This window comes from Anomaloglossus baeobatrachus, chromosome 2 (assembly GCF_048569485.1).
Source record: "Anomaloglossus baeobatrachus isolate aAnoBae1 chromosome 2, aAnoBae1.hap1, whole genome shotgun sequence".
In the NCBI taxonomy this organism is placed as follows: Eukaryota; Metazoa; Chordata; class Amphibia; order Anura; family Aromobatidae; genus Anomaloglossus; species Anomaloglossus baeobatrachus.
Genome location: NC_134354.1, coordinates 46,258,236 through 46,281,077, shown reverse-complemented (window position 1 = coordinate 46,281,077; position 22,842 = coordinate 46,258,236). Strand labels below are relative to the sequence as shown.

At 44.8% G+C, this 22,842-nt stretch overlaps 1 protein-coding gene across 1 annotated transcript in view; it reads left to right on the top strand.

Moving 5' to 3' along the window:
* TIAM1 (TIAM Rac1 associated GEF 1) overlaps nt 1-22,842 on the top strand; it is a 349,052-nt gene that overhangs the window by 102,188 nt on the left and 224,022 nt on the right. The window contains 1 exon segment of the mRNA XM_075333370.1: nt 13,108-13,145. The gene's annotated coding sequence lies outside the window, so the exon portion shown is untranslated.

The window sequence follows — 22,842 nt, the reverse complement described above, 5'->3', positions numbered from 1 at the left end:
CAGGCTGCTGACACTGCGGGCAGACACTGACACTGCAGTGCAGGCAGCCGCGAGGCCGGAGCAGGACACACACTGCACAGACACCTGGAGGTCGCACGGAAGTGCTTCTGTGCGGCGTCCAGGGAGTGTGACGTGTGTTTCCTCTGCTCCTCTTCCTGGCATAATGACATCGCTTCCTGCAAAACCGCAGGCAGCGATGGGCATTACCGCAGGTAAATCGCGGCTATTCCGGTGGTATACCGCACATCATTGCTACCTGCGGAATACCCCCGGAATACCGCAGGTACCTGCGGAAATTAATGGACATGCACATTTTCTCAAGAAAGTTTCTCGAGAAAATTTTCTCAAGAAATTTTCTTGAGAAAAATCCGCACAGTGCGCACAGCTATTTTTTTTTTCTCATTGAATTTCATGGGAAATGTCTGCACAAAGATTGCAGACATTTCTCAAGAAATTTCCGGGGCAAATCCGCGGGAAAAACGGTCTAGTGCGCACATAGCCTTAGTCTAAAAAAACCGCATTTGGCGACCGGATGTGGTTTTTGCCGCATCTGGCGTCCATAGGCATGCATTGGAAAAAGCGCCGCATCAGATGGCCAGGCAACGTTCCATCCGGCCGCCGCATCCGGCAAAACCCGGACCGAACACAAGGCCATGCAGCACAATCCGGCACTAATGAAAGTCTATGCGGAAAAAACGCAACCGGCGGCAAAAAAACCCTAAACGGTTGCGTTTTTCCTGCAAAGAGCCGGATTGTGCCGCACAGCCAAAACCGGATGTGTGAAAGCAGCCTAACTTGCCACCCATTCCTTCTCAACAGCACTCTGTCAGCACTATAGGTGCTGGAACTTTCTTTCCCCTTCCCAGCATGCATTGTTCTCAATGTGTCCAATGGCTTGCCTAACTTGAACTAAGTCTGCCTTTAATAATAATAATAATAATCTTTATTTCTATAGCGCCAACATATTCCGCAGCGCTTTACAATTCAGGAGGAACATATACATATCATATACATAAACATATACAAACAAGTAACAATTATAGAGGCTACAATATTTAAAAGGAAAAATGGCAACCCTGCTCGTGAGAGCTTACAATCTACAATGAGATGGGGGGAGGGGCAAGGTACAAGTGTTTATTTAAAATGACAATCCAGCCAGCTCATGGGGGATAGATGATGGCTTCCTGGACCAGTTGGCAGGAGCCTTGAGATGCATTTGGGTGCCAAGGAGTTTGACGTGGGGTTATGTTCTGAGAAGTTGTAGAGGGATTATGTGAAATTAGTTTGGCTAGGGAGTGTGATAGGCCGCCCTAAAAAGATGCCTTTGTTTATATCCAGATGCAGTTTGATAGATAGGAAAGAAGGAGCTTTGTCCCTTCTTGTAGGATGGACAAAGATGGAGTAGTTGTGCCAATTGCACCTCCATTTCCCAAAAGGTTTGTGCTCTGGTTGCTGTAGTCTTCCAGCTGCTGGTGGCCACATGTGTCTAGGGAGCGCCCTCTGCAGGACAAATGTTGAACTAAATTGTGCTTATTTGTATACATAAGTCACGAAATACTTGTCAATATGGATTCTGCCAGAAAGTAAACTAATACAAGCGCGGGAGACCAGATGGAGAAAAGTATTTAAAAAAAAAAAAATAATGTGCCTGTCAAAGATGCTATATAGCTGGCCCTGCAATTTTGTTCTATTTTTCTGGTGTAAATTATAGTGAATGGTAGGCTATGCCATCCCAACGAAGCCACGTCCACCTTTAGGCCTCTTTTACAACGTCCGTGAAAATCATGCACGTTTTTCACGGACGTGTCAAAGGTACGTATTGCCCTCGGTGTGCTGTGTGCATGCCCTACATGTGTTTTCCGTGTGTTATCCGTGATAACACACGGAGAACGGGAACTTTCTACTCACCTGTCCCTGGCGTCGCGGTCCGTGGTGCTGACCTTCGGTCTCCAGCCCTGCCGACTCCCCGCTGTTGCGGCTTCCGGCCGCAGTGAAGTGACTATTAAATGAGCATAATGAGCGGCGGTCGGCAGCAATTGACAGCAGCGGCAGAGACAGGAGGGCAGGAGAAGGTGAGTAATGTTGTTTGTTTTTTTTTTGTTTTTTCTCGTAGACACGTCTTTTCTCCGGTGCGTGTCACACGGAACACATCCGTGTGGTCTGTGTGTTACGTGTGACCCGATTGCATTCCGTGTCACACCCGTGATGCCGGAGATAAAATGGACATGTCGGCGTGCGAAACAAATGGACACACATATGTACGGAACGGACACACATTCCATGCAAAAATACATACGTGTGTCCGCCACCATAGGAAGACATAGGTCTACATGTGTACGTGTCTCCAGTACGTGAGGAAACGGACCATACATGTATCTGAGGCACGTACGTGTGAAAGAGGCCTTACAGAAAGTATAAAGGTAGACTGGGGGGGTAGAATCCGTGCCCATTACGGTCCCATTTTAAAAAAAAAAAAAAATTCAGAGAAACTTCTACGACCACTACACCATGTCCAGGACTTCTGGCATTCTTCTATCTGCTGGTTGTTGGGGGTGTCATGTTGGATCCCCTAGTGATCTGATCACATACTGATGACCCTTCCTATGGAAAAGTCATGTTCAGATTACCGACTAGCGGCACTAAAGGAAAGCCTGATCTGCAGTCGTTTAACACCTTGATTGCACATGCAGACAATCCACAATGAATAATCAGTAGTGAAAAGTTGTGTCCATTGGGTCTAACTGTTCTCAGCAGCACGTTTTCCCAGGATGTGCTGCCGAGAATGATTGATTATTCTTAAGCAAGCAAAATGCTCCTATATTGCAAGATTGTGAAACGAGCGGTCCAATTAGTGATGTTCTGTCATTTTAGCGCGTTATCGGACCTCCCAACAATCGGACTCATGGACTTATGGCCTATCCTATTGAAATATTAAACCATTTTCAGAGTTATGAATCCTTTCGCTGATCCTTCTTTCTCTGATTGATCCCTCACATGTCACCTTCTCTGTCCTGGAGCCCTCGGATCACGTTTTTTTGGAGCCGTCTGTTCCTTTAATCATCCTCCAAGCTCCCTGAACGCGGTGCAGATTTATTACACCCCTGCAGCCAGGTCTCTCTCCTGTCCGCCTTGATTTTTGCGGAATATGTCGTCTTCCCCTTCCTGTTTGGCTCAATCTTCTGTAATTTTCTGCGACTGATGTTTTTTAGACCTTATAATTACATTTCGCTCAATGGCACTGTTTTCACGAGGGATAAATGATGTCACCTGACAGATTTACTGCCCCTCTTTATGGCTTTCATAGATTTCTTCGGTTATGTTGAAGGCTTGTCCTCCGGGAAATCCTACAGGAACACAAACTGCTCCAATGTTTATGATCCAATATAGCTGCCTATAACAATGGGGTGAAAAAAAAGGGCTATAGTGGATATAGGGGTTACAATTGTACCCAGGCTCTGACGCCAATTGGGGTCCATAAAAGTCCTTTTGGGTCATAAGATAAGATCTTTAATAGCTGGAGGCCCTGTTGGTGTTTTTTTGCATCGGGGGTCCACAAACCTTACTGATAGTGTATATTGCATTAGAAAACCAGATGTCAGTCTGTGGGCATCGAATGATCACTTTTGGGAACATTTATCACCACCATCCCTTCAACGGAGTTAGCGTATGCTCATAAATCACCACAGAGCTTTTTACAAAAAAATAAGCGTTTTAAACTCATAACTGAGCTCACTGACAGATTCTCAGATAACTCATTCTGAAGCCATGGAAGTGAAACGCCTGTAAAATCCAAAAGGTAAAGGATCTTTAATGAAACCCAACTGCAAAAAATAATTTTGTAACCCTAATAAATTTACTATTGACTTGAATTTCATCCAATCCACACAGAGAAATCAAATCCATAATGTCCATAAATTTTAGTGGTGTGTAATAATGAGAAATGACATGTCACTGAAATATATTTAATGCGTCATACAAAAGCAGTTATTTGTGTCAATCGCATAAAGACTCCTGTATGGAGAAACTAGTCGCATGCATTGCTCAGGTGAGATTTTGGACCATTCTACCACACAAACACTTAGAGCCCGGGACCTTCAGGATGTTTTCTATGAATCGAGCTTCCGTTCCTTCCATATCTGGTTAGCGGCTCGGCCATTAGTGTCTTTGTGTCCATTTTATTGGCCACCAGTTGGACCACCAGATATTAATTTTCACTTAGTGGCAAGATTGTTTTCTAATACATTATTTTTGTTTTGTGTTCACTTCCCCCCCCCCCTCACCCTCATTTACGGCTTTGCAAATTCACCGAGCCATGAGTGTATAACAATGGAAGCAAGTTCACTAACCAGACCCTGAGTAGGCGGTTTCTGCCCCCCCTTCGAGTAGGCGGTTTCTGCCCCCCCTTCGAGTAGGCGGTTTCTGCCCCCCCTTCGAGTAGGCGGTTTCTGCCCCCCCTTCGAGTAGGCGGTTTCTGCCCCCCCTTCGAGTAGGCGGTTTCTGCCCCCCCTTCGAGTAGGCGGTTTCTGCCCCCCCTTCGAGTAGGCGGTTTCTGCCCCCCCTTCGAGTAGGCGGTTTCTGCCCCCCCTTCGAGTAGGCGGTTTCTGCCCCCCCTTCGAGTAGGCGGTTTCTGCCCCCCCTTCGAGTAGGCGGTTTCTGCCCCCCCTTCGAGTAGGCGGTTTCTGCCCCCCCTTCGAATAGGCGGTTTCTGCCCCCCCTTCGAGTAGGCGGTTTCTGCCCCCCCTTCGAGTAGGCGGTTTCTGCCCCCCCTTCGAGTAGGCGGTTTCTGCCCCCCCTTCGAGTAGGCGGTTTCTGCCCCCCCCTTCGAGTAGGCGGTTTCTGCCCCCCCCTTCGAGTAGGCGGTTTCTGCCCCCCCCTTCGAGTAGGCGGTTTCTGCCCCCCCTTCGAGTAGGCGGTTTCTGCCCCCCCTTCGAGTAGGCGGTTTCTGCCCCCCCCTTCGAGTAGGCGGTTTCTGCCCCCCCCCTTCGAGTAGGCGGTTTCTGCCCCCCCTTCGAGTAGGCGGTTTCTGCCCCCCCTTTGAGTAGGCGGTTTCTGCCCCCCCTTTGAGTAGGCGGTTTCTGCCCCCCCTTTGAGTAGGCGGTTTCTGCCCCCCCTTCGAGTAGGCGGCTTCCTGGCCCCCAAGTATATTGCTAGCTTGATCTCCAATGGCTTCTACTCCATGTTTCATTTTTATTGGCAAGACCTTATATTTGGCCATGTCACTATTCCATAGGGTTCTCTTTAAGGAATTGCACTTGTATGGAACTTAAAAGCATAAAGTAATTCTGAGCCTATACAATCTGTAAACATAAATTACATTTTCCTGTTAGCTTTTTACTTTTTCTTTCTTGCAATCAATGCGAATTGATTTTTTTGGCCCCACGGCACACTTTCATTAGCATAAAAACCTTGACTATTTCTTGCCATCAAAAGATGTTCTGTAAGTTAAAAAAACAAAACTTCTGGAGTATTAATTAAATACCTGCAATGTTTGATCATCAGGGAAGGAGGGTGGCGGAGATAATGTAAGAGGGGATTTACTGAATGCAGAAAGCTCGGAGACCGCCTGTACGAGAGGAACGTGTCTGCAGGGACTGCCGAGGGCAAAGAACCGAAACATACGTCGTCTTCTCAGTTCCTGAAATGGTTTGAAGACTTTTGGGACGAGCTGCTCATCATTTCTTTTTTTTTTTTTCTTTTTTTGAACTGTAAGCTAGAAGATATTGTCTTAAAATAGCTCGTTGTAAAACTTTTAGGCTTCTCATTAAGGGTAATTGTGTATTCCGCTTCCTACTCTTCAGCCGCCTCTTGATGGCTTATGACAGCCCGCGAGGGTTCTCCATTTACTGATCACTTCTTGTGTAGTGGAGAGGATTTTCTTTTCTTTATTTTTGAGGAAGAAATGTACTTGACCTTGCCAGAACTCGTTTTTGTGGCATTTTATCACAATTTCATAAAAAAAAAAAAATCAAAAAATTACCTGTAATAAAACAAACCCCCATCTGTCCATGCACCACCTTCCATTGAGCCTGTGATGGGCGTGTGTTCTACGCAGCAGCCAATCATTAGGCAGGAGGCGGAGTTCAGACTTTTTTTGTAGGGGTTGTAGTGACGGATCAAAGCTGTGGGGGGTGGGTAGTTTCGGAGGTGGCGGGAGGTGTGGGGGGGGGGTGAGTGGTGGTGGGTAGTTTCGGAGGTGGGGGGGTGGGTGAGTGGTGGCGGGTGGTGTCGGCGGGGAGTGGATGAGTGGTGGCGGGGGTTGTTGGGAGGGAGTGGTGGTAGAGGATATGGAGTGTGCATGTTTGCTTGCTTGTTTTTGTTTTCTTCTTCATAAAACGACCTAATCCTACCTCCAGATACAAGAAACAAGAGGCCAAACCAGCCAATGCTTGGGTGGGGATTGATCAGCCGGTCTATTGGCGATTATTGCTCCTCCGACAGATGTTACAGCTGCTCTACTGCCTGTCAGATGATGGCGGCTGATTCATCCCTCCAGAGAGCACATTTCTACTCCTCCGCAGTCCATTGGTGATGTGCTTTACATCACTCCAGCCCACACTTGGCATTGAGCACTGGGATCTCTGGCTTGTGTGAGGCTGTATGTCCATGGAAACCCAGTCCATTGAGGCTCCCGATGCTTTTAGTAGAAACAACATAGTAAACCCTTCTATTTAAAGCTGAGAAGTCACGATTTCACCAAACTGCATACATGGAATAGATATTAGACCTGATGAGGCTGGTGTATTTACAGCCTTTCTCATTTTTTATTTATTTATTTTTTTTTTTAATTTCAAAGAAACATTTGAATATTTAACATTTCAAAGTCCAGTTTCAAACTAAAGCCCTCATCTAGCCTGGTTAACAGCTGTGGGTTGCACTGAGCAGTGTGAGATTTTCAGCAGCAGGGAGGAGGGACATTGAGGACCTTGTCAATCAATCTAGGTTGTCAGTCTAGCAAATCAACTGAAGCCCTCACCATCCAACCTCATTAACAGCTGCAGATTACACTGAGCAGTGACATTTTCAGCGGCAGACAGGAGGGACGCTGAGGACCTTTTCGATCAATCTAGGTTCAGTCCAGCAACCAACTGAAGCCCTCACCAGATGTGAGTTGCACTGAGCAGTGTGAGATTATAAGGAGGAGGGACCTTGAGGACCTTGTCAGTCAGTCTAGGTTGTCAGATTACACAGCTACCCAGTTTGCGACTCCAGTAGTTGATGCGTCACTAGTCTTCTTGGCTTACTGACCTCTACTAGCTTGTCCTAATGGTAGTCTTAAGTATAGAGACCAAGCTGGGTGCTTGGGGATGTCTTGGTACGAGACGCAGAAGGAGGCGCAGACTAAACATTTTTCTATACAGGTAGTAAGACCTGCTGTGGGAAAAATGGGTTGGGAAACCAGTGGCCGGTCTAGACCTCGCAGTCCACACTCGGACCAAAATCCGTAATGAGTCCACCGAGGACAAGACTATTATTTATGTTTCTGGTCTCTTCTGTGTATGTTAATAAATCAGCGCCACGCACAATTCAGCAGAGCTAAATGCAGATGTCGGAGGATGTGTTGTGTTGTAGCAGGCGGCCATGTCCTCCTGTCCTGCAGAGACCCCGTCGTCTTCCACCTCAGCGGAGTGATGGCCTCACGTTCTCGCAGGTCCCCGTCGCTGGGATTCCCCCGGGATACTCTTTTCATGTCGGCCATGCCGCCTGCTCGGACTTGTTAAGTCTTTCCTGTTTCCCCGGCACCATTCATTTTTAATGTCGTAATCTTGTAACCTGGATCACAACAGCTGTGAAAGCATTTTTCCATTTTGTCTTGGTCAGGAAAAAAACATCCTGTGAGTGTTGTCACCCGTGAGATTTATGATTCAGTAAGAGTGCGGCGCGGTGTCCAAAACCTCGTTGTTTTTTGTTTTTTTTTGTTTTCTGAAATTTTTTTTTTTTTTTTTTGTCCTTTTGACATCTCCAGTTGGAGAATATTTTAAAAAGAGCTAATTTTAGCCAAGAGGGAATTTGGGTATATAGATGTAACCGATCGTAATGCACTTGACCATATTCTGGTTCTGTAACATAAGAAGGTGGTAAAAGTCATGAAAAAGACTTTGCTGAGGTCATATAGAAATTCTAATGCATGGATGTGTACCGCCCCGAGCTGCTCTGATCCGGGCTTGTCGGTGGGTGGCTCGAGCGCCTCCGGATTCGGGGGTCATGTTGCTCTGAAGGGAGGCTGGCGCTACGTGAGGGGGTTTCGGTGGGGAGGTTCACGGCCGGAGCCGCGGTTTTGGGTTTAAGTTCGTGACTCCACCCACGCGTCGTAGTGAGTGTGGACACCACCGCTGCCGTTGACTAGGCTCCTGGGGACTGTGTTGTGCAGCCAGGTGTTGACCCCTCTGTGGGTAGGTAGTTGATGGTCCCGGGGCCTGGTTGTTGGGGTTAGGATGTGGGGGTGTGGGCATGTTGGCATGATGCGGGGCAGTGCGTGGCCCGAGAGCACTGTTGTTCTCACTATGACAGATACTCCGGAGTCTCTGGTGAACCAAAAAGATGGTGGTCGGTGCCCGCAGCCGGCTGCGTCTGGTCCCCCACACGGTTTCGTGGTCACGGCCTTTCTCCTGCACCTCGTTTGTAGATTTTGACTGCCTGCGCCTCAGCGACGGGAGTCCGCTCCCCGGCTTTGTGTGTGTCTGGAGAGCCCGTTTGCCCGCAGACGCTGGCCCGTGGGATCTCTCTGCCTGAGTGGTCGCTTCCTATCTCCCTCGTTGGGCTGTTGTCTTCAGTCGGGACTTGGGTGGGAAAGGACCAAGGTCCCGACCTCAATCAGTGAATTTCACTCCGTCAAGTGGTTTCTGGGCCTCATTCTGGGTCTGAGTACCCCTCCTGGTGCTCCGGTTTCCAGTTGGTTCCCCGGTTTGGTACCGGCAGGTCACTACCCTGTCCTGGTCCCTTACGCTTCCACCAGCCGTCTTCCCGGCTCCTGCAGGCGGCAACCACCGTCTGCCTCCTGGTCACAGGGTATCTGGGCTACGACCCAGATCCCCGACAGACGTTTTCTCCTTCTCGTCTACTCTCCTCTCATCCCTAACTTCATCTTCTTGCTTTTCCCGCCTCAGGCTATCCGAACTCCTCGGTGGGCGTGGCCAACTTCCTGGCTCCGCCCCAGGTTTGAACGTCAAAGTCTGAGAGGGGTGACTCAGGGTTTTTAGGTTGGGTGCTGTTACCGTCTTAGGGGACTGGTGTTTGTGCAAGGGCCAGTCTGTGACTACCTGGCTAGTCCAGGGTATCACATTGACACAACGCCGCGTTCCAGTCTTCATCCATCTCTGCTGCATACTAGAAAACTGAAGACTAAACTTGGATGATCATACGACTACATGGTTTCCGACTTCTGTCCATCTAGTACGGTTGGAGATCATTTGATGCGCCAAACTGACTCTCTAGAGCAGTGGTTTCCAAACTAAGTCCTCATGGCCCCCAACAGGTCATGTTTTCAGGATTTCCATAGTATTGCACAGCTTAGAATTCAATCACCTGTTCAATGCTAAGAAAATCCTGAAAACATGACCTATTATTGGCCAAAAGTATTGTATTGTATTGTGGGAAACGCTGATTTCTAGATCAAAATTGATTTTATTTACTTTTTTAGGACCATTGATGTCTGAAATGGCTCATCAGAACCTGGCAAATACATATTCACAGCAGAAATGATCACTCTGGGTCCCACTGATGGCACCTTCACCGATCCAATGATCAAGGCTCTTAAAGAGGATCAACCACCAGGATTTTCCTATATAATCTAAAGCCAGTGCTATACTAGCACAGTCATGCTGATTGTATACATACCTTTTAGTTGTGAGATCGGATGTATAGTTTATTTAATACAGGAAAGTAAAATTTGTGAAATGCACGGTTACTTGATTGATAGGTGCTGCAGAATATCTAATAGGTGGGTCGAGTTTTGCTTGTTGTTCCCGCCCTTCTTCCTGACTGTCCTTCCTCTCCCTGTCCTGTTATTACATGGGGTAGGAAGGACAGGCAGGTAGAAGGCTGGGAATAACTATCAAAGCTCGACCCACCTATTAGATATTAGATATTCTGTAGTTGCCATTAATCAAATAACAGTGTATTTTATAAACTTTACTTGCCTGTATTTCAGAAAGTATACATCCGACCTCACAACTAAAGGCATGTATAGAATCAGCCTGATAGTGCCAGTATAGCGCTGGCTTTATTTTGTAAAGAAAATCCTGGTGGCTGGTCGTCTTTAAGTTAGCCATTTCAATAGAGAGAGGGCTCAGCTTGTGTGCCAACACTTCAATCATTGTTTTTGTAGCCAAGAGATTCACATTTACTTGACCCTTAGTCAGCGATTGGAGAAGAGTCGCTCGTGCGAAGTCTAGGCTTGATTTTACATTTTGCTCGTTTGTGCCCCTTTCACTGGAGGTTGGACCCCAACAATGACCGCCTATCATATGTACAGGTGATATCTTGCCACGTGGCATGGTGTGTAATCTTCATTGGCTTGAATATAAACCTGTAATGGAATACTTGGTACAATGGTATTTAGTTTATCCAGAAACTGCACAATTTAAATTTGTACCATTTTTTAACATTTTTTTTAATCCAGTTTTTCCGGAGTTATTCCAGAATCTATTTATTTTTTTCACATTTTCTACCTTTTTGCTTTCCAGACCCTATAATCATATAACTTATCTAAAGTAACCCAAAAAGTCCTCACCCATAGTTAACTGGATAAAAAGGATAGGGGCTATCCAGGAATGACAATCATGGTCATAATTCATGCTTTTAGAAACAATTGGTGATTTAGTGCCTGGTGTTTCTGTTCTGGCTCAGTCTAGTGGAGCAGTCTCACAGGTGATACTCCATTGTGCCTGCTGCTATCCATCTACCCGCTGTACAGCGAGGACGGTGCTATCCCTCATGGTCCGTAATTTTGCACAGTAAGAGGATACCCACTATGGTAAAAAAAAATAGCGGGCATCTGCTGAGCATGTGCAACAACAACAACAACAAAAAATGGCTGGTGTCTACTGAGCATGTGCAACAAGAATAAAAAAGCTGGTGTTTAATGAGCATGTGAAACAAGAAAAAAGCTGGTGTCTACTGAGCATGTGCAAGAAGAAAAAAAAAAAGCTGCTGTCTACTGAGCATGTGGAACAAGAAAAAAAGCTGGTGTCTGAGCACGTGCAATAAGAAAAAGAAAAAAAAGCTGCTGTCTAATGAGCATGTGAAGCAAGAAAAATAGCTGGTGTCTACTGAGCACGTGCAACAAGAAAAACTGTCTACTGAGCATGTGCAACAACAAAAGAAAATGGCTGGTATCTACTGAGCATGTGCAACAAGAAAAAAAAGCTAATGAGCACGTGAAACAAGAAAAATAGCGGGTATCTACTGAGCACGTGCAACAAGAAAAACTCTACTGAGCATGTGCAACAACAAAAGAAAATGGCTGGTATCTACTGAGCATGTGCAACAAGAAAAAAAAGCTAATGAGCAAGTGAAACAAGAAAAATAGCGGGTATCTACTGAGCACGTGCAACCTGTGATAAAAGGACTACAGGACGTTGTCCATTGGCAAATGCCACTGACGTGGATTTTCAAGGGCTGATATCTGCATCAGCACTGAGCTCTTTTAGAAATTGATTGCATTTGACAATTTTTTTTTTTTTTTTTTTATCAAATCTTGAGCCACTGAGATTGTGGGAATAACCCTTCAAGGAAGGAACAGACAGCAGGAAAGAGAAATTGTAAGGACTTGAAGACTTTTAATAATCATCCTAATGTTGGCTCCTCCCCAATCACTGCCGACAGTGACGTGCAATATTTTAATGTTCTAGGATTCATTTGTTTGTCATTGAGGTTAGTCTTATGACTTTCAATCGCCATTACATCCTTTTGTGTACACGGGCGTCATCTGGTCATTTTCTAATATAGGCGGCATGAGAGGATGAAATGTACAAAAACCGGCACATTTCATTATAACGTTCGGCTTTGAGGGCCCCTGTCCGTCTCATTCCCGCTTGATCGATTTCTTGCGTTGGGGCAATTACTGCACAAGCTTCACACTGGACTTATTGGTTGCAAATTTTGTCTGCGTATTTTTTTTTTTTTTTTTTTTATTCAATGGACGGCAAAATAGATGAGATTATAATAAATCTTTGTGCTCTGTACATTCCTAACCGAGAAATTATTTTTTAAATCCACTCAATTTCTTCCTGCAAGTTTCACTGTATTGTAAAGGGGGGAAATCTGTTGCCTCCACTTCATATTAAAAGAATTTTCTGAAAAATTCCCCCCTCTGTTCAGGCGGCTGAACACATGAGTGGTCTATAACTTTGCAGCTTGGCTTTAGTCTTCTTGTGATCAACTCTGGCCTGTAATATCCTCCTAAAAGAGTGTCACGATTACTGGAAACAATTTATGTTCTCAAACATTGTTGTATTTATTGGTGCAAACCTATTGAACAGCTCTGCAAAAAAAAAAAAATGCTTTACAGAGGTATAAAAAAAAAAAAAAAAAAATTGGGGCCACCTAAGGATTTATTATTATTATTTGGAAATAATATAAGAATATAAATATAAATAATAAAAATCTAAATAATGATAATATAAACAATAATATTATTAATAATAACAATAATAATGACTAATAAAAAATGACTAACGACATTATTATTCATTGTCATTATTATTATTTTCTTTTAGTATTTATATTTATTATTTATATTATCATTATTTATTACTATTTCTTAATAAAATAGTAATAGTAGTATTACATATAAATAATACTACTATAAATAATATAAATTACTAACAATAATTATTATTATTCATGTCATTACTAGTCATTATTATAATTCATTATTATTACTATTTATATTATGTTTATATTATCATTCTTATATTATTTATTACTATTTATTAGTATTACTAATATCACTGACTATTATTATTAATTATTATGACTATTATGACTTATTTTTAGTTTGATTATTTTTAGTTTATTTTCTATTTTTAATTTTATTTTTTTTTCCCATTTCTGTGTTCTAGATTGTAAGGCCTCTGATATATTAATTTAGTCTCTTTTCTGTTACAGATCTTATATGCTGCGCTGTGCCTGAAATCCATGGACCCGTAAGTATAAAGCAAATCTAAATAATTTACGTGTATAAACCTCAGTATGACAGATGGGCTAATGAGGGGATGTGATTCTTTGCCTTAAAGTATGAAAAAATGCAAACTAAGAGGGTGCCACCATTAGAGATTAACCGAACACATACTTGGTGATTTAACCATTAAGAGACAAAGAAAAAGTTTGCAATTGCAAGAGGGATGATACTTCACCCATTTGCAAACTCAAAGGTAGCCTGGGACGTGTATGTAGTCTGATGCGCTGTCCTATTGAAGACAGGTGTAATCAACAAGGCATACAAAAACCGTGTACATGAGGAATACACAAGGCATACATAGAAAGGTAAAGCGTCCGTGCTTCTTCGATATCTTTACAATAGACGGGAGCAGTGGGTATAGAAATCACAGGAGTTTGCAAAGGTGATTGCAGCTGAAAGAACAAGATGATGGCAAACTCCAAGACCAAGTGACACCAAACTGAGTCCTCAAACAAAGCAATGACATTTCATAGTGAAACTGACAAACTAATTACAGATGTACTCCAAAGATCGCAAGTAATTAATAGGAATCATTCTTGATGTAACGTAATACGTTCTACTGTGAATATTAGGAGATGATTGTAAAGTATTCATGTTCTTGGTGAAGTCTGTGTTTTGCGTGAGTCTCCACTTCAGGGTCAGGTTCCCCTCCCTTCACCTATAGCAGCTTCCCTTTGCTGCGCTGCACATCGGGTTTTATAAGTTGCTCGGTATCCTCACTGATATCATCCAGGGCTTATACAGTCAACGTAGACACATGGCATCTGAGTATTAATTTAGTGTTGCGTTCAGAAACTTGGTCTTGGAGTTTGCCATCATCTTGTTCTTTCAGCTGCAATCACCTTTGCAAACTCCTGTGTTTCTATACACACTGCTCCCGTCTATTGTAAAGATTATGAACTTTATCAAGCAAAACAAAGAGTAGAAACGACGCTCTAGATATCCATGCATGAGAGGGAATAGTTTAATTTTTTTTTTTCTGCTTTTTGTAAAGGGTTGTCAATGTCTTTTAACATTGCTCCCCTATCCTTTTGGATGAGTCATCCGTGTCTGATCTGATCTATGGGGGTGCGACACTCAGCACCCCTGTCAATCAGCTACTCCTGGTGCCGCCAACGTTTGGATTAGTTACGGAGCGGCACAGCTCCTTTTGACAGAATAGTCGCCGCGGGCAGGTATTGTATTTCCGCCCTTGTGATTTTAAAAAGTGGGTGGATATGCAGTGCTCAAGCTGTGGGCCTCGACAGTTGACGGTGCTGTGCAGCTGAGTAGTTCTGGCTGGCGGCACCGGGATTAGCTGATCAGCGGGAGTGCCGTGTTTTTGTTTTTTTTGTTTCTGTTTTTTTTTTTTTTTCTTTTTTGATAACTCTTAGTTTCACGCACAATTGCTAAGTTCCCCTGAAAAACACAATGCCTAGAATTGGTTAAAGAATACTTGCGTCTCCATGACACATCAGCGATTTGTGAATTCTATACACGTTCTCCGCGCAGTAGATCGGCCCACTCAGTGCCGCTTTCTCCCGGCTGTATCATTGTCTTCTAGTGTTTTAGTAGTTTTGTAATGTTTATGCAATTTTTTTTTTTTTACCTCTTTTTTGTATAATAAACCAGCTTGTTATTTTTGGTGGCTTTTTTTTCTATAGTATTTTCAATGTTCACAGCACATTACAATCGGTTATATAATATCATACAATTGCCGCAGAACTCAGGGGCCGAGGTGTTTTTGTAATGTAGACCCCCCGCTATAGTATTGTGCTACCATAAATCGGGAGCGCGGGGTGAGCGGTTATGTAACTCCGACATATGAAGCTTCTGTGAAATCCTAGCAGGATGTATGGATTATGTAAATACTGTACTGTTTTTCCCTGTAGCGTGCGTTAGGTCTATAGAAATAACCCTCCATAACGCACAAAATAGGCAACACTGTAGTGGACCCATTATACCCACAGTTCACATATCAGGATTTTCAAGATAAAATTCCTTTTTGAAATTCTGTATTTATCTAAAAACAAGTGTTAAGTTAATGTAGTAAATTTATTTCTCGTTAAATGATTTTTTTCTTATATTTTTAACAATGGTGACTCTTCCTATTTTCCAGGTCATTGTATACGAGGGGCGATCCAAAAGTAATGATAATCAATAATAAACACAATGAAAATATTAAAAAAAAAAAATTTCTACATAGTCTCCTAACAAGTCTATACATTTAGTCTCTTTTCTAAACTTAAGCGGGCTTTACACGCTGCGACATCGCTAATGCGGAGTCGTTGGGGTCACGGATTTTGTGACGCACATCCAACCGCATTAGCGATGCCGTTGCGTGTGACACTGATAAGCGATTTTGCATCGTTGCAAAACAGTGCAAAATCGCTAATCGGCGACACGGGGGTCCATTCTCAATTATCGTTACTTCAGCAGTAACGAGGTTGTTCGTCGTTCCTGCGGCAGCACACATCGCTGCGTGTGACGCCGCAGGAGCGAGGAAGCTCTCCCTACCTGCCTCCCGGCCGCTATGCGGAAGGAAGGAGGTGGGCGGGATGTTACGTCCTGCTCATCTCCGCCCCTCCGCAGCGATTGGGCGGCGGTTCAGTGACATTTCAGTGACGTCGCTGTGACGCCGCACGGACCGCCCCCTTAGAAAGGAGGCGGTTCGCCGGTCACAGCGACGTCGCCGGACAGGTAAGTATGTGTGATGGCTGTGGGCGATGTTGTGCGGCACGGGCAGCGATATGCCCGTGTCGCGCAACAGATGGGGGCGGGTACCCACACTAGCGATATCGGGACCGATATCGCAGTGTGTAAAGTAGCCTTTAGAGTTCCCTTCGAAAAGTCTTGATCTTGTCCCTCAAAAAAAATCCCCAACAGCGGTTATCACGTTGCTATTGTCGGCAAATTTCTTGCCCTGGAGGTGTTCCTTGAGGCGAGGAAAGAGAAAAGTCACTGGGGGCTAGATCTGGCGAATAGGGGGGGTGTTCCACCAGTTCAAAGCCCGCTTCTTGAATTGTTGCCATGGCAACTGCAGCTTTTTGAGCCGGTGCGTTATCTTTGTGAAACAGCACTCCAGCCCGCAGTTTGCCGCGTCTTTTCTCCTTGATAGCCTCCCGCAATCTTCTTATTTGTTCTGCGTAGTAGGAGCCTGTACTAGTGGCTCCCTTCTCCAAATAGTCCACCATAATAATTCCTTCAGCGTCCAAAAAAACGGACGCCATAACCTTCCCTGCTGAGCTTGACACTTTGAATTTCTTCGGCGTCGGTTTGTCGGCTCGTTTCCATGTCATTGATTGTTGTTTAGTTTCGGGATCAAAGTGGTGGATCCAGGTCTCGTCCATGGTCACAAAACGTGACAAAAAATTCTCCTTGTCTGCTTGGAACTTTTCGAGATTTGCTATTGAAATGTCAACTCGTTTCTTCTTTTGCTCGTCGGTTAACATTTTTGGCACCCAACGCGCGGAGACCTTTCTCATATGCAATTCTTTTGCAAGGATTCTTTGAATACTGCCATATGAGATCCCTGTGACCTCAGCTACATGCCTGATAGTAACTCTTCCATCTGCCAATACAACTACTTCAACTTTTTTCACGTTTTCTTCATTGAGGGACGTGGATGAGCGTCCTTCACGATGTTCATCTTCCGTCGATGTTCTTCCCAGCTTAAATTCCTTGGCCCAGCGTGCAACTGTGGAATATGGAGGAGAAGAGTCCCCCAATGTTTCCACCAAGTCGCTGTGTATGTCTTTGGTAGTCATTTTTTTTTTTCAAGCAGAGGTATTTGATGACAGCTCGTTTTTTTTTCCATTTTGATGTTCACTCCTCGGCAGTTCATATTCAAATGAATGTAGCTCCCGGGAATCGTGGGCTATTTAAGGGATTTTTTTTTTTTTCTCTTGGACTAGTGGGTACGGAAGAGAGAATAAAAACATTTCATTTTCATTTTTTAATTTCTGTGTGCAATAGAAATAACAGATTATCATTACTTTTCTCGTATTGTCCATTAAAATAAAAAAAGGGTTACAGCCCAGAATTGATCCTGGATATCTGACTGGACATCGGTCACCATATCACTCTATGGTGGAGGGGGGGCAAGGGGAGGTCAGAAGCCGCGTTTACAAATGGTGCTCGACTAGATTGGGGATTGTAGCAAACGCGTTTTACATTACTAGTCTCTGGCGTGGCTGTAACGCCTCGCGGGCCGCTCATTCTCGCTCTTCCATATTCACTGCTTTCCCCGCCCACCGGCCATCCTGGTGTCTTATTCGTTGCAGTCAGATGCGCCCCCAGCCTATGGGAGATTGGCATATGGTCACCCCACATTATGATACCCAGCACAGATAAATCATACACCTAAAGGCTGCAGCCCCCAGCCGTTTGCGCGATCTTGGCTCTGCAGCTTTTTTTTTCTATTTTTATTTAATTTAAAAAATAAACAAAAACAAACCGCATGGGGTCCCCCTTCCCCCAATTTTGATACCCAGCCATGATAAAGCCTAATAGCTGGTATTCTTAGGTTGTGGAGACCCATAGTTATTGTGCTCCAGCCTAAAAATAGCAGCCTGCTGCCACCCATGATTGTCGCCACCATTAGATGCGATAATCCCAGAACTTTACCCGGCTCATCCTGATTGCCCTTGTGCTTTGGAAGCCAGGGTAATAAGGGGCTATTGACAGCCCACAGCTGCCACTAAGCCCTAGATTAGTAATGGGAGGCTTCTATGAGACATCCCATTACTAATCTGTAAGTGAAAACAAAACTGAAAAAAAAACCTTTATTTGAAATAGAATACAAAAAACCCCACCCTCTTTCACCCCTTTGTTAACCCCCAAAATTTCCCAGGTCCGATGTAATCCACGAGGTCCCACGACGATTCCAGCTTTGCTACATATTGAATGCACAGCGCGCGGGGTGCTAGAACATGACCGCCCGCCGTGAGTATCGGGCAGACAATGAGCCGCAGCGATGAGCAGTGACGTCACTCAGATTATTTGCGGTAACAGCTGGAGGTTCCTACAGTACTCCACCTGTCGTTGCAGGTAATCTGACCTCAGGTTCCAAGTAAACTAAGTGACCTCACCTCAGGTGAAATCACTGCATTCAGACATGCATCTCCTGGTGGAAAACCGTGATATTGATATCTAGATTAGATATAGATATAGCTATAGATATATAATCTATAGTCAAAAAATGCAGATTTAGCGTGCTTTAACACGTTCGACATTTCGCCGGATCCATCACACTCAGTACAGTGCCATACAGTACAATGGCATCGCTGCAAGCTCCGGTCACATGACAGCATGTGACCGGAGCTTGCTGCAATGCTATTGTACTTTATTGCACTGTGACGGATCCGGCAAAGCGGCGAAATGCCGGATGTGTGAAAGCACCCCAAGTCCTGAAATTTCTACAGCATATTCCTGGACCCAATCTACGCCTCTCGGCAAAAGAATTGCATTATACTGCATGTGGTCTTGATGTTTTTTTTTTTTTGTTTTATTTTGCCAGGAGTTGCAGATTGCGTACAGGAAAATGGTGTAAAAATTTCAGCATCAAATTTGCATCTTGTGGCCCAAAAAAATGCACAAAAAGCCCACCAAAAAACTGTTTTGATGTGGTTTTTCTGCCAGGAGTTCAAAATTTGATGCTTAAATGTGGTGTAGACATTTCAGCACCAAATTTGCACCTCCTGGCAGAAAACTGCACCGAAATGTCGTAAAAAATGTACTCGTGATCTTTTCTTTGCTGGGAGCTGGTATTCTCAGGCTGGGGAGACCTATGCTTATTGAGCCTCCCCCCCAGCCTTAAAAATAGACTGCATCCGCCCAGGTTTTTCGCATCCATTAGATGCATCAATCCCGGTACTTTACCCAGCTCTTCCCGATTTTGTCCTGGTGCGGTGGCAATCTAGGTAATAAGGGTTTAATGACAGCCCACATACTGATTAGTGATATGAGGCATAATCTTAGCAGAGAATTATGCGTCTTTCTCCACTTATGAGCCACTTCTTCCCATTAACCCCCTCACCTCTTCCCTTTTCTTTCAATTTCCTCAAGTGATAATCTACTTTAGGGATAAAAACAAGAACAAAAAAAATCTGTGTTGTACAGACAAGGGGAAAGAGCATTGTGGTGTAATGTTACTCCATAGAGTGTGGAGGGGATGAGGGAAAAAAAGGCAGAGGGAACTGCTGAGCTTTCTAACAAGTCTTGCACCTCATCCTAGTGCTTGATACCTATCCACACAATTCTGTTCTGGTGTATAATCACCACCATGCTACTTTTCTTAGTGCTTTGCTCACCCTTCCTGGGTTCAAAGCTTAGTCTTTTACTGCTCCTGGTTACTGCAGTTCTGATTTCTTGTCAAAGTGCTGCAGCCAATCTGTACATTTACGGTTTGCATGCAGTGTGCAGATTTGATGTCAATGCTGCAAACCAAGACAATGGAAGCTGCCATGAGACGGTGAGTTAAAGCTATTAGGGGTTTAGGGTTTTTTTTTTTTTTTTTGGGAGGGGGGGGGGGGGGTTTGTTACCTCTTCAAGGACCACCTTAGCTCTTGGGCCCCTGGCGGCTACACAGGTTGCAACAATATGTCCGTCCCTGTTCTTCATGCACAGACCTGGCCGCTTATGCTGCACAGCTACAGTTTAGTATTTACATCCTGATTTTATGTTTGCTCCCCCCCCCTTCAAAAAAAAAAAAAACCCTGGAGTAATCCTTATGTTCCCATATGGATCAATGAGCAGAGCACTGGATTTCGGCGTCTTGGTGGCTCAGATACGCACTGATTTCCAGGCAGCACCGCGCTCCTCTTTGACCTAAGTGCTTGAGGAAGGCCCTCTTTTCAGTACTCGTTAATTGGTCATCTCCCTCCCACCCGCTGTGCAGCCGGAGTTGCAGTTTCCCGTACCCACTCATGTGAAGGACCTCGTCTATCCTCACGATCAGACCCGTGGTATAAGTGTCACACGGCTCTTAGTTGCTCTCAAGCACATAACAAGTTAATTCTGCCTGGTGAAATCCTCGAATAGCCAAAGTAGCAAACACTCAAAACTGCACATTTTGTTCCGTAGTTATTTTGGTGCATAAAACGCAGAACAATCCTTCAGTTGCTAGGTGACTGTGGGATCGGATGATGCAGCTCTGAGCGCGGTACGGACGGATTATGCATTCTAGTGCATCCACAGGTGTCAGAAACCCCGGACTGAGCCATCAGCATCGCAAGAGCTATACATCACAAAGAATACACAGAAGAATCAATTGGTTAATCAAGTAGCAAGGCAAGAGCATATGTGACCTAATAAGCATTGTCCTCATAACCCCAACTAACCCCCCCCCTCTCCCAAAATACCCTTTCTGCCATAGCCTCTAAGTGTGCCTTTTGGACATTTAATGTCACACAGTGGGAACCTTTCTGAACCCCTCTGTTGGCTTCAGTAGTGCCCAGGAGAGATAGGACCACTTTTCCTTAAAGGGAACCTGTCACCAGATTTGGTGACTATAAGCTGCGGCCACCACCACCGGGCTCTTATATACATCATTCTAATATCCTGTATATAAGAGCCCAGGCTGCTGTGTAGAACGTAAAAATCACTTTATAATACTCACCTAAATGGTCGGTTTGGTGCAGAGCGGTCGGCTGGGCGTCTCCGTCCTCTGGTGCCGGCGCCTCCCTCTTTCGGCCATCTTTGGCCTCCTTCTGAAGCCTGGGTGCATGACTCGTCCTAAATCATGCACATGCGCCGGCATTGAGGTCCCGCGTAGGCGCACTACAATACTTTGATCTGCCCTGTTCATTGAGGGCCTGCGCAGGACCTGAATGCCAGTACGTGTGCATGATACAAGATGAGTCATGCACCCAGGCTTCAGAAGGAGGCCAAAGATGGCCGAAAGAGGAAGCGCCACACCAGGAGACTGGAGACGCCCATATGCCCGCTCTGCACCGAACCGACTGTTTAGGTGAGTATTATAAAGTCATTTTTACGTTCTACACAGCGGCCTGGGCTCTTATATACAGTATGTGAGAATGCTGTATATAAGAGCTCACTGGTGGTGGCCGCAGCTTATAGCCACCAATCTGGTGACAGGTTCCCTTTAAGGGGGATTCCTCGATGTTCTGGGAGAATGTCAAATATACTTGTGGGCAACAAGACCTGTTGGGTTCCAGTACTCTCCGGTTGCTTATGAACCAGTCCTTTAGCTCTGATCACAATACCTGGCATACCCTGCGATCTGTGGACCCCACTGACTTATGATATCTCTGCAAGGTTCCATCATTTCAAAACCAAAAAAAAGTTCATGCGCCTCTATTCTTTCCACATGTGGTTTTGGAGTCCTGACAAAGACCCCTAGAGGGAAAATTTGTTATCCAATAATTATTGGATAAATCAGGATTTAGTTTTGATATTTAATTTGCCAATTTTACTGTAAAATTAAAAATTAATAAAAAAAAATCTTTCAAGCAATTTTCACACTGGCCCTAGGTCTTGTGTTAAATTTATACATCTTGGTCTGCATAGATGACTTTCAGCAGCGTCATTGTCACAGACAAGATTACACTGAAAGGTAATACCTCTATATACAGTATTCAGTACAGGATCCACCATTCATAATAGCGGTCACAGCTCACCTCCTCCTCCTGTACAATGATCGATAACACCTCTATATACAGTAGATAACACAGGATCCACCTTTCAGAATAGGTGATGTCACAGCTCACCTCCTCCTCCTGTCCAATGATTGATAACACCTCTATATACAGTATCAGTACAAGATCCACCATTCACAATAGGTGATATCACAGCTCACCACCTCCTCCTGTACAATAACTGACACCTAGAGTTGAGCGAGTACCTAACTATTAGTCCTCGCTATACTCCTAACGAGTAATGTTTAATAATCATGTACTCAATCTGAATAGCGTGCGCAATGCAAGTGAATGGGGAAAAACTCATACCGTACTATTCGCTACTTGCATGAATAGAACGGCATTCGGGTTACTCATTATTTTGCGAGTTTTTTTCCCATTGACTTGCATTGCACACGCTATTCGGAGCAAGTACCCGAGTATTAGACAGTGCTCGTTACGAGTATAGCGAGTATGAGTTGTTAGGTGTTTTCTCAACTCTAATGACACCTCGGGTGGCACGGTGGCTCAGTGGTTAGCACTGCAGTCTTGTGGTGGCTCAGTGGTTAGCACTGCAGTCTTGTGGTGGCTCAGTGGTTAGCACTGCAGTCTTGTGGTGGCTCAGTGGTTAGCACTGCAGTCTTGTGGTGGCTCAGTGGTTAGCACTGCAGACTTGTGGTGGCTCAGTGGTTAGCACTGCAGACTTGTGGTGGCTCAGTGGTTAGCACTGCAGACTTGTGGTGGCTCAGTGGTTAGCACTGCAGACTTGTGGTGGCTCAGTGGTTAGCACTGCAGACTTGTGGTGGCTCAGTGGTTAGCACTGCAGACTTGTGGTGGCTCAGTGGTTAGCACTGCAGTCTTGTAGCGATGAGGTCGTGGGTTCAAATCCCACCAAGGACACTATCTGCAAGGAGTTTGTATGTTCTCCCAGTGTTTGTGTGGGTTTCCTCCGGGTTCTCCGGTTTCCTCCCACACTCCAAAGACATACAGATAGGGACTCTAGATTGTGAGCCCCAATGGGGACAGTGTTGCCAATGTATGTAAAGC